The sequence below is a fragment of the Tasmannia lanceolata genome, unplaced genomic scaffold (assembly GCF_043159265.1).
Source record: "Tasmannia lanceolata isolate RefF3 unplaced genomic scaffold, GAP_Taslan_0.1 ptg000006l, whole genome shotgun sequence".
Classification (NCBI taxonomy): Eukaryota; Viridiplantae; Streptophyta; class Magnoliopsida; order Canellales; family Winteraceae; genus Tasmannia; species Tasmannia lanceolata.
The window spans coordinates 30,161,956-30,175,415 of NW_027518683.1; the positions used below are offsets into that span (position 1 = coordinate 30,161,956).

Below are 13,460 nucleotides of genomic sequence, written 5' to 3' on the forward strand. Positions count from 1 at the left end.
GATACTCCGCCTTTATTTTCATGCATATCCATGTAAGATCTACATTTTCTTACTCTTATATTTAGTTCAATATTTTGCATGATCATATAAAATAGTTAAAAATGTTGAGGGGGCTCAGATTTAGATTAGATTTACTCTTGTTCAGCATTCACTCTCTTCCCAAAGTGAAGGTAGCATGGTTAGAGTTGCTGTTGAGCTGTTGAATGCTTTAGTTGGTCAATGTCTGATGACAAAAATCTAGTTGCATCCAGTTTCAATCTGCCTTCATTAATAGAAATGGCATCCACAGTCCCTTGTTTTAATAATGAAACTCCCGTCTATATTTACACTTTCCTATTTAGTTGTTAGAGGGTGTTACAATGCCCTAAAATCTCCTGTCTACGTTTACACTTTCATAGTTAGTCGTTAGTGTGTAACATGTTAGAGTAATTAGGTCAAGCAAGAGGTTACTTGAAGCATTACACCCAAGGTATCTAATTTGGAATACGAAGTTTGTTGCCTCCAGCCCCTATATATATTAGATACACTAGGGTTTTAATAGGTTAGTGGGCTCTAGCCCAAATAGGCCTACTACACTGGTCCATTATCTTATTGGGCTTATATTAGAATATACATGGGTTATATTATATACCCAACAATCTCCTCCTATGTTCTACATATAGCATAATCCAATAGATAGATAGTGTAATGTTCAAAACAAAATATTGAATCATCCACATCACCATATGGTTTATATCATAAAAGATCTATAATCCAACTGAAAACATGAATCATTTTATGACAAACCAAGAGTTTTAGATATACAACAAGTTAAACTCAACCAAAAGGTAGTTTCACATATAAGTGAACCCCACTGATCTTAGATGAATTCATTCATGAGGTATGATTCTCATCGAGATCCAAAATAAAGTTCCACAAAAAAGTGAACTCTATGCATACTGAAATGTAAGCATAGTCTTTATGACTATAGAAGATTTACTCATCAAGTAAGCCATCTTCATCAAAGTCCAAATCAAGACAAGCTCCTCCTTTTTCGCCAATCCCTGTGAATTACCAAATATGGATTTTATGAAAATGAATCCAATCATTTGTGTAAAACACTAAAGTATCTAGTTCTACCTGAAGAAGAACTTAGTACAATTCCATAATTCACGAAAGTATCTAGTTCTACCTGAAGAAGAACTTAGTTCAATTCAAAATGGCTGAAAAAGTATCAGTATCACTCTCACCATAAGCATCATTGTCAAGTTTCAATAAAGAACAAAACCTAAATAGCTTCTTTTGCAAATAATCATTCCTAATTGTCAAGTTTCATTAAAGAACAAGACCAAATAGTTTCTTTTGCAAAGAACCATTTAATGTTTCTTTTTGGAACGTTACAGTCATCTTATCCATATTTGAGTTAAGCTATATCATCAAGTTTGGAGTGTACAACCTTTTCCAAAAAGGACATGTCATCAAATGTGGAATGACACACAACAACTGTAAACATCGTCGAAACATATCAAGTGCCTATCTTGGCCAAAAGGGAGATTCGAAGATTCAAAATAACATGGATGTAGGTTAAGTCATGTCTATACAGACTTTAACCCCATCTCCTCCACAGTTTTGAATATTCGATCTTTGGTCAGTCCCTTGGCGAGAGCATCGACCATATTATCCTTCGATCTCACATCAATCAAAGTGATAATCCCGTGTCAATGAGATAATTCAGCATGACATGTTTCAGCCTAAGATGTCTCCTCTTACCATTAAAGATTGAGTTCTTCATAATCGTAATTGTAGCTTGATTATCACAGAACACACTTAAGGAACTAATCCTTAACTGGGTCAGTGGAATGTCCATAACCATGATCAAAATCTTTATCTCCTCTGCTTTCATCTGCAACTGAAGCTAGAGCATAAAGTTCCAATTTGACTTCCACACGACAGCAGTAGATTTGCTGTCCCCTGATTCTGATCCCTATGATTCATTAGAATATTCTTCCACGAGAAGTGGATGGCCATCATAGTTTTGAGCATACTCTTGAGTACACGAAAGGTATCTCATCAGCCTCATAAGGGCATCTCTATGCTCATGGCCAGGATTGCTAGTAAAATGACTCAGCAGGCCAGCTATAAAGGCTATGTCTGGCCTAGTGCAACACAAACATGAGGCTACCATTTGTCTGGCCTAGTGCAACACAAACATGAGGCTACCAATCAGTTTAGAATAATATAACTGACTCACACTGTCTCTTCCTTAGAGATCAGCTTCTTGGTATAATTAAAATGGTGTCTCAATCGGTTTGCACTCACTGCATCCTCAAAAAGGAAAGTAGTTGGTCATATAATGGGCTAGGCCAATGGTGATTTCCTGCCTTTCAAAAAACTAACTTTCATACCAAGAATGATGTTAACAATACCTAGGTCTTTTCATGTCGAAGTCTTTATCCAAGGGCAGTTTCACATTTCTCATCACAGAAAGAGATTGGAAAGAAGAATCAACATCTACATACAAACAAATAATCATGACCTTATTCGACACAAAACGATAGTAAAGGCATTTATCCGAGTTATATGTCAGAAACCCAAAGCTCTTTACTACTTTGCCAAATTTCTGATGTCACAATTTAGGTGCTTGACTAAGACCATAACAAACTTTGTATAATCACATACAAATATCTACTTGCAGCCCGTAGTCTTAGCCTCTTTTGGCAAATCGACTAGCTGCCAAGTTAGATTTTCTAACAGAGAGCTTATTTCATCATGAATGGCTTCTGCCCACAACATAGAGTCCCTAGATCTCATCACGTCCCGATAGGATAATGGATCATTCTCCAATTGGTAGGTCACAAAGTCCTCACCAAATTCTTGGGTACTCTATCACATGGAGGAGCATATAGAGATTTATGATGTGATTTGCAGTCAAAGCTGCCTCTCCCCAAATGCAACTAGGCATGCCAGCTGACATTAACATGGAGTTTAACACTGAAGTTAATGTCCGGTTCTTACACTCACCTATGCCAATTGATTGAGGCGAGAGAGGAGCAGTAGTGTCAAGGATTACGCCCTAAGAGGCACAGAATTCCGTGAACCCTGTCAATGTGTATCTTCTCCTTCTCTATCACTCCTAACTCTCACACTTGTCAAATTTAATTGACATATGTAATGGTATCTTATGAGTGTTAGTAAGTTGGATCATTTTCTGATAGTTTACATGTCCCAAACGGTTGTGTAACAACTTATGATCAATGAGCGGTGAACTATCCTGACTAACAATCTCATTTTCTAAACTCAAACCATACATACCATCTATCAAATATGCACAGACAAAATAGTATGAGTTAACAATCAAAATTACTCTACCACACATAAAGGTTTAGGCATAAACGAAGGTGGAAGAGGAGAGATACCAACGATCAAAACGATTTGGAGGAAAAAAGAGCTAGAGTGAAAAACGGCTAGGGTTTTTCATAATGCTTCAAGATTGTTAGAGTAATTAGGTCAAGCAAGAGGTTGCTTGAAGCATTACACCCAAGGTATCTAATTTGGAATACCAAGTTTGTTGCCTCCAGCCCCTATATATATTAGATACACTAGGGTTTTAATAGGTTAGTGGGCTCTAGCCCAAATAGGCCCACTACACCGGTCCATTATCTTATTGGGCTTATATTAGAACATACATGGGTTATATTATATACCCAACATAACAATGCCCTAAAAGCTAGCGACATGCCACACGAGAAGAGTGGGTGAAGAGTGCCACTATCAAAACAAGTGATACCACGTCCCCTTCATTAATGTTTCATTTGATTATAATATCTAGAAAAGCCAAAAGAGTACAGCAATTTATCTACTAGAAATGTAGTTCACTAAGTATCATATCTGGTTATCTGACCTGCGATTTCTTGTGACTACGGTTTGTACTTAAAGGGGGCTTTAGTCGCGCGGGGTTTTGAAGGTTGTGTGAACTCTCATTGAATGTACAGACATCTAGGCTCTTGTGGACTCATGTGAACTTTGATGGGAACTTCAGTCATGCGGGAATTGAAGTTGCCCGTTAGTTAGCAAGAAATGCACAATTTTAGTCTTTTTATTTTTATTTTTTTGAAAATTGACAGTTGTATTCATACCATGAGAATTACATTGGGGACCAGGACTCCCAACTCGCATTTACATAGCATGAGAGGTCAGCTAGACCATAAGAACAAACAAAAGAGCAATATCCACATGACCACTATTAGCTATAGTTACTATAGATTGACATTTTCTTTATACATTACAAAAATCCTCCATCCCAAAAAGCTCCATCAGCACCATGATCCAAGAAATTCCATGAGTCATCCAGAGATGCTTCCACTGCTCTAGATCTATAATGTCACCTATTCACCCCCTACTGATTCCAAAAGACAATGGCCATTTCTAAACCTTTGCGATCTTCCCACGGAGATCTTGAGTACAACTAAAAAACCAAACCTGCCTCAATGCTTCATTCCACAGGTTACATCCTTTCAGACTCCAACTATACCGGGCACAATTTTAGTATTAAAAGTTTAACCTTCAATTTTTACATTACCCAAGAGGTTTATGTGCTCTCCTAATGGATTCAAATATTATATTGGTAAATACTTTTAAAATGGATAAAAGAATTTCATAATTTAGGGATCTTCGTAGATTCGAAGCGCCATCTTTTGAAATCGGTAGACATCATTTCTTAAAAGGCTTTACCATTTAAGCTAAGGACCCAACTCTTGTCTGCGTACTCCTGATTATTTTTTGTTTATTTTCATCAGCTTTTCCCACTTCTATATGCAATAATAACTGGTGAATGGAAGTCCACGCTCTAGAAAACTTCCAATATTAAGGCCAAAAGAAATTTTAGTATTCTTACTAAAGCAGTAGAATGTAACGCTAGCCCAAAGTTGAAACATCTATGTGTCACATCCACCAGTTTTAATACTAAATCTTAGCATATCCTAAGAAATCCTAACAAGTATACTGCTAGTATTTTCGTCACGACAGTTTTAAAACCTTGCACCATAGATAAGTCTTAGCTTGATGTGATTATTTAAAATAACCACAAAAGCATGAACACCATGGGCCGTTTGGATATGTGGATTTGAGAATCCGGTTTTAGTTTGAAAACCGCGTAAAAGAGGGTTCATGATGAAGCTGTTGTATGCTGTCCTAGCAGCGTTTCTTGGATTTTAAGTAAGAAATCCATGTTTTAGAAATCGCTCCCCCATCCTAAGATTTCTAAAACCTGGAAACATGGGAGGGTCGCCTACCCTCTTATTGTCGGAAAGAAGGGCTAGAAATTAGCAAATGACGGCTGGTCTCCTTTTTCTCGTCTCCCATTCATGATTTTGATGAAATCGAAGCTTCTAAAATCCACGTATTCAAATGGCCTCTATATTTAAAAGAGTGCTGCTATGGAGACCGATTTTGGGACCTAGAGTGGAAGTGAACAAATCCCTACATGCCACATGACATGAAAGGGGTAGTTTTGCCATTTAAGAGAAACAAACCCAAAGTTATGCCGGTTCAAATACACATTCAAACTAACCAAAAGAAGAGCCTTGTGCAGCGCCAATGTCCATACATTAATGGGGACGAGATTTGCATGACGTGCATTAAATGCAGGAGGATTTTCTCTACAAAGAAATACTATTGGAAAAGGAACCTGCAAGGAGAATCATGCAAGCACCGTCTTGCAGCAACATACGAGGGCTCTATCTTGTTCTGATATCATGTCAGAAGGGTATTGGGGTCTTTTTTCCACCCGTTTTTGAAGAATCACCTGAGTTTCAAAATTAATTTAATTGGTATCTGTGATCCGTATTTTCTCAGCCAACATTCCGTACTTTTCTCCATTACTCACATGTCACTTGCACATGGTACTTCCTTCGGTCGGATAGTCCCCACATATATTACCTGTGGTACAAAATCGTGGCTAATGTCTGCCCAAAAACATAAAAAAGATATGAACAAAAATAAAAGAGGACATGAACGCGCTGGTCATAGACAAGCTAAGGGTAGGGGTGTAAACAGATTGAATTCGAAGCGGATATGGCTATATTCGAATTCAATTACAGTATACACTATCCGAATTCGGATGCGACGGATATTTAATATCTATTACCGAATTTGATTCCTGCGGATATTGTTCAAATTCGGATATTATCCATATCAATTAATCAGGTGTATTCGAACATTTTATTGCAGCACTTTCTCTTTCTTCTCCTTCTTACTCCTCGAATGAATTTTCTAAACCATACCACTACCTTCTCAAAATTAACTCTCAAGCCCTAAAATATGTGAGATCCTGTTCTTCCTTTTTAAAACAAAGGCAGAGAGAGAGAGAGAGAGAGAGAGAGAGAGAGAGAGAGAGAGAGAGAGAGAGGGATGGATGATGGTGTGGGTATTTTTTCTTTTTTCTTCTTTTGGTGTATATGATGGAATGGGTTTGGGTTATTTTGAACAGGGGAAGTGGGAGTGTTGATGGTGGAAGATGAAGAGAAATGGGAATGGAGATGGAGATTGGGTTAGAGATGGAGGTGACTTGCGGTGATGGGGGTGGAGAGGGGCGGCGGTGGATTTTGGTGGAGGTTAGGGGCACCAAGGAATGCCGGAGATGGTGTCCTGGCCTCCTCCTTTCTCCTCTCTCTTGCTTCTCCTTGCAAACCTTAGAAGTCCCCTCTTTTAATTTCATTTTGGGTTTTTATATAACCCTAAGTTGGAAAATTGATCTGAGCCGTCAATTTACCATCAATTACCTAGATGGCCTTTGTGCTTTAAAATTCTCTAGAAGCTATGCCATCTTCTTTCAATCGCCATCATCCATTTGTATTTTTCATTCTGCAGCCCACATTTGTTGCTTCAAGAATGCCCTTAAAATGAGAGATCACTCCATTTCCCAACCAAAACACCTTTTTTTTGTTTATTTAAAAAAAAAATTCAAAACAAAATTCACTTTTCTTTTAGAAACAAAAGATAGTATGTCATTACTAAAATAAATATTGATGATATTATTAATATTAAATAAAGATGATGTACTTCTCGGATTCGGATGTTAAACGGATCGGATATACCATTTACCAGATTCGCATCCGCTAAGAGCCAGATATCTCATAAACGGATTCGAATAGTATCCGCTTGAAACGGATTAGGATAATATTCACTTTAAACGGATTCGGATGCGGACGGTAATTGAATTTTCAAATATCCATTTACACTCCTAGCTAAGGGTCAAAGGAATGGAAAAGTACAAAGTAAAGTATCCATTATATGACTGGCATTCTGGCTTTCCTGTGTGTGTGTGTGTGTGTGTGTGTGAGAGAGAGAGAGAGAGAGTTTTAGGAATAAAATTTTGAATAAAAAAGTATCGGTATGAAAAGATTGAATCTAAAATAGGCAATAATAAAGCAAGGAGGATCTTCTAATTTAATTTAACAAGGGACCGCATTGCAGAGTTGATACTCTAAGATAGACAACATGTAAAAACTCTTCAATTTTGTCTCTTCTAGTGTCAATGAATCTTTGGCACCTTTAATATAATGCAAATGGACGTGTCATCTTTGTTGTATATGTCTACTTTCTTTTTGATTTCAAATTGGGCGATCGGCATGGGTGGAAATACCGGAATTCATTAATATCAATTATCAGTTCCCACACGGACACTGTATTCATTTAGAAATGACACTAACCACAAGGCCAAGTGCCTTGCTTTGCTCTTTGTATCAAAATGAGATCCAACACGATCATTATGATACTTGGTTAGAGGGACCTCTTTTTCTTGCTCGGAAGACCGGTTCCCTCCATTTATTCCCAAAACCCATGTTTTGATATATGTATTTATAGGAGAAATGGTAAATGGAGTCCCTTGTTTTCAACTTTTGATAAATGTATTTATAAGGGAAATGGTAACTGGACTCCCTTTGTTTTTATAACAACACTTTCCTCACTTTATTAAACACTAATCTAAATTCTAAATTAGGAGTTTTTATATGGTGTAAACCCTTATAGTCCCATATTTTTCAAAAAGTACAGTATGGGACACACTCTAGGATGATCCAAACTGTCCATGTGATGGGCCATAACATAAATAGCCTAAAAACAATTTCCATAGGATGATACCAACCTTCCGATCTATAGACGAACTGCATATTATGGTAACCTCAATAGATCGGAGGGCTAGGATCTTCCTATCGAAATGATTTTTTGGGCACAACCTATTTATCTTGTGTTCCATCCATGGCTTTAAATTTCGGCCGAAATCCGAATCCAAAATTTCGGATTTCGGTGGGGACCGAAACTGAAATGTTCCGAAATTTCTGATTTTGCCATTAAGCAAATTTCGGAAATTTGGCCTGAAATTTCGGGTTTCAGTGGGGTCCGAAATTGGTACCGAAACCAAAATTTAAAACCTTGGTTCCATCACATGGACGGTTTGGATCATTCTATGATGTGGTCCATACGAAATACGGGAATGCACCATATAAAATCTCATTAATTAATTAATGGCTTTGATAATTAGAGAATTCAGGATGAGAGGGAAAGATTTCAGGAAAAGAATAGAAATTGACAGATTTTTTTTTCTTTTGTTATTTGAATTTTAAATGGATTAGTTAAGGGGGCTCCTCTTTAAAACAGCCAAATTTGAAGGGACGAGATTTTCTCCCACGCCAAAAAGCTCACTAGATTGAATATGACCGAATTTAAGGGGCAAGATTTTCTCACCTGTAAGTTGTAACAACTAAGAACCCATTCCAACCTGATTTTAAGGGAAAAAGGGAAACATGCAATACATATTAAGAAGTAAAGGGAAAGTGTTAAATTCACTCCCCCGTTCTTCTCCTTGTCAATCCTCTCTCTTGTATTTATCACTACTCTTTTTACTGTAAACCAAACATTAATAACAAGATGACTATCTACATACTTCTCCGGAACCAGTGGATGAGGATTCCCGGGAATGATTCTAGCTATTCCCTACACAAACACTAAAAATAAAGAACAAAGCACTAGAAACAAAAATAGTGAAAAAAGGAATACCGGTCACTGGTTAATGGCAACCGGCAATTCCGGGTTGAAGACCAAGCAACTCAAGGCTGGTCTAAGCTTCTTCTTCCACAACCGGCCGTACGTCTTTATATCTCCCCCGGTCTTCTTCACTTCAACCACAACTAAACCCTCTGTAAGCCTATAAATCTCCACCGCGGTGGAAAAATTACCATTTTGCCCCTCTAACTCAACCCTCCACCCTTTCTTCTTCCTCACCTCCAATCCCTCTCCCTTTGCCACCTCCTCCAACTTCTCCATTATCTTATCCGCCGGTTCGCCCGATACAAACCGTTCCCCATCTTGACCCGATTTATCGGAATCGACAAAAAAACCGGAAAGATCAAAACCCGAAGAGAATGAAATGATATCAAACGCGTTGAGATCCCGATCTTCTTCATCCTTCTCCAAATCATGTTTGTAACCAAAATCTTCCTCGTAGAATTTCACCTCCTTAAATCCTTTTCTAAACCAAGGATCCTGACATATCTCATCAACAGTGATCCTCGTATCGGGATTCGTATCGAGTAAACGAAATATCATCCACTGCATATCGGGCGGGGTCCACTTAGGACACCGAAACTCTCCCTTATATATTTTCCGATACATAACCATGAGGTTAGCATCATTAAATGGAAGATATCCCGCATTCAACAAGAATAGAATTACCCCGCATGACCATAAATCCACCTTAGCAGCATCATAGCCTTTTTTGGCTAGTATTTCAGGTGCCACGTAGGCCGGGGTCCCACATAATGTGTGGAACAACCCATCGTTTCGGGTCTGCTCCGATACAGCACTGAGTCCGAAATCCGACACCTTGAGATCACCATTCTCATCTACGAGGAGGTTTTCAGGCTTTAGGTCGCGATGAAAGACGCCACGGGAGTGGCAGAATCCGACGGCGGAGATTAACTGCTGGAAGTATCTACGGCAGAGATCTTCCGGAAAACGACCTTTGGTGGAAATTTTAGTAAACAGCTCCCCTCCCTTAACATATTCCATTACGAAGTAAATCTTTGACCTCGTAGCCAATACCTCGAAGAGTTTCACGATGTGTTGGTGATGCAACCGGTGCATGATAAAAATCTCCCTCTTAATGTGCGCCATTAGACCTCCTTTCATGATTTTTTTCTTGCTTATAGATTTGATTGCCACAGATTGGGCTGTTAGGATGTTCCTCGCGTGGTACACCTTTGCGAATGCACCGCATCCAAGTAGCTTTCCGATCTCGTATTTTCCTAACAGTATCTCTGTCTCCGACATCGTATTGCCGGAATCCGATCGGGTCTCCGGCATCGGAGATCGATCTATCTCTCCCTATTTTCTTCTTCTCACTGTAACATTTCGTCCGCAATTTCTTCTTCTCCCTTTGGGTCTTTATTTTGCAATTTTCGGAGCTTTCTATGTAATGGAATCTTGGAACCCCGTTTATTTTTGGAATTTGAAATGGAATCGGTTTTAATTTCTGTTTAAAACGGCTCTCTTCCCTATTTCATTAAGAAAGCGTTGGAATGATCCCAGCCGTACACACGCCCTGTTTCCATTAAAAAAAAAAAATGGGTTCTACACGTGTTCAATTTGCACTGGTAGAAGGGAACTTCTGGGTCTTGTCCAATGTCGTTTTCGCATGGTACAGATGATGACAACAGCGGCAATTTTTTATAAGGGGCTTTCGCATAAGAAGTCTTCTAGTTTGACAGAGGAGGCCATCTCTTAATTTGTGACCAAAATGCCCCTGGTAAATTTTTGTTGGATTCATAAAAAGATCAAAATGTACTTACACGTGAGAAGAAAAAAATTATCTTAGGTAAAATACCAAAAATACCCATGACATAAAATTTTAATTAAAGCCCATAAAAAAAAGTTTTGAATTAAGGGTGTGGCAATATCATTTCTATATGAATTAGCATTCTCGGCCCATGATGGTAAAAACATGGACCGACCCTATCAAAACATGATGTGTAAAATTGTGGGCGCCACAATATACCTGGGCTTGTGTGGAGATCGTGGAACCTATCCCATCAAAACATAAGGCAAAATAAAGGGCTCGATCTGATGCATGGGTTTGAGTTGAGTTGATGGGACCCATCCTATCAAAACATATCACACATGTATTTTGGTCTTGTAATTTTCATCTTTTCTCATATAAGGACATTTTGATCTTTTATGAGTAAAAAAAAATCTACCATTGGTATTTAGCTCAAAAATTCATAGTTGCAAAATTTACTCAAATTTGATGGCTCAATTTCTAATTGTGAAACTAGAAGACTCTTTTGTCAAATACCACGAGAGGAATACTAAACTCACTGGAGCCCTTGCAAAAAAAAAAAAGAAGGTACAAGGGCTCTCTCATTGGTCAGTTTTCATTTATGACAGTTACGTTTGTAATTTTCTGTGCCAACATAAATGGAAATTGACCAATGAGAAATCCCTTGTACACTTTTTTTGCAAGGGCTCCTATAAGTCTAGCATTCCTCATAAAAAATAGTAGAAGACTTCTTTTGTAAAAACCTCTTTTTTATATGGGGCAAGAAATGGTCATATAGCTACAGAAAATGGAAGCTGGTGTTTTTCAAAAGCAGCCCTACCTGTCTAGTTGCACAAACCCAATCTCTAACTCTCTTTTTTTTCTTTTTTTTTTCAAAATATTGCATGGGTCCAAGAAATCGCCCAAAAGCATCTACTACACTAGAGCGTGCTTATTATAATCGCATCAGCAGATATAATATTCACACTCCTATGTTTGGATATTGTCACCCCACTATTTATTTTAAACCTCTATGGTAATTGATGGGGCCAGAATCTGGGTTTGCGATTGCGCGGTGGGTAGAGGGCCTCTGCAATCACAAACAAAGGGGCCGGGGAGGTCCGGGGTGGGTCCCGGACGACCACTTCGACACTCAAGTCAAATTCTGGGCCAACAATATAATGAACAACAAGAAATGACTGATGTATAATCAGGTTTACCAGGACCAACGCACGGGTTCTTTCTCTGATATTTGGGTGGATGAGTTGGAGGTAGAGGGTAGGAGGAGGGATAGGGCTTCCAACACCTTTTTCCCTCTCTTACTTAGGGTCGAACGGTCTTAATAACGGTTTAGAGCTTCCTTTAATGATGCCTGATTTTATAGAGTAGTTCCCCCCTTTGGTCTCCTCCTTTTTTTAGGGACTTAATGAGGGCGGATGCTCTCAGGGAGAATTTGGTTCTTCGCTCGGGGCGGGCGCCATGTAGATCTTTCATCATTTTAGAGAGAAAACCTTCTTTCGTTGGATTGGGTTATCCCCCTGGTTCGACGGCGCTCATGGCATTGTTGTGTAATCTTGCCTATAATCGTGATGATGAAGTTTTTTTGTGGTGAGGAGATGACACGTGGCGGGATCACGTAGCCCAGCCGTGTCTTAGTATTTTGCTTAATCATAATTAGATTCCTTTGGTGTAAGGGTGACATGCGGTAGGTTCTAATGGCCTCACCGTATTTTCACCGTATCAGTAATTGTGATATTCAAGAAGCAATTTCACAAGTTAAAAAATAAAATGAAGGATGGAAATATCTGAAGAAAGGGGGCTGTCAATATCGGCTCCCATTCGGTGCATTTGATTCATTAGTGGAGCTGCAGTTTTGAGGCCTTTTTTTTGCTATATTTTGAAGGTACCATGAAATTAAAATGCATAATTTTATTTATTTATTTTTCTTTAGAAAATATTTGTTTTGAATTTTGAGAATTAATTGTGAATCCAAAATTGATTATTAGACTCGAAATAAAGTCCCTGTTTGTTTTGGATTTTGAGAATTGATCCAAATTGAGGAGAAGATGAGAGAGCACCGCTTAAGATGTTTTGTACATATCCAACCTAGCTTTTTGGATGCTCCAGTGAGAAGAAGTTACTCGCTCCAAGTTGATGAAGTAAAAAGAGGTATGGGCTGAAAACAACTTGGATAGAAACAATGAGGAAAGACTTGAGGGGTAGGAACATAACAGATACCATGACCTTGGATAGGAGAGAATGGAAGAAAATGATCTATGTAGACGAACCCAACTAGTGTCAAGATTAGACTTAGTCAGTTTGAGCTGGGTAGATCATTTCGTCTTCTTCATACATTTTTTCTAAAGGATTCATTAGCCAACCCCAACTAGTTTGGGACAAAAGCTTAGTTGACTTGAGTTGATTGTGAGTCTAAAACTGACATTGTCCTCAAATTTACATTTTTTTTGAAATGGAGCCCTCAAATTTACATTAGGCCATGTCCATAGTGAGTCAAACTGATTTTTCAGGCCAATAATCAGTTTTGGACTGACAATGGGTTCTCAAAACCCAAAATAAACAAGGCCTTAATTTTGAATCCAATAATCAGTTTTGGACTAACAATCGATTTTCAAAATCCAAAATAAACAGGGTTGCCTCTCTATGGCCTTTC

General features: G+C 38.4%; 1 pseudogene; it reads right to left on the minus strand.

Annotated features, from left to right (window-relative positions):
* Nucleotides 1–8,728: 8,728 nt before the first annotated feature.
* Nucleotides 8,729–10,536, minus strand: LOC143878548 (CBL-interacting serine/threonine-protein kinase 14 pseudogene; annotated as a pseudogene).
* Between the last annotated feature and the right edge of the window lie 2,924 nt (nucleotides 10,537–13,460).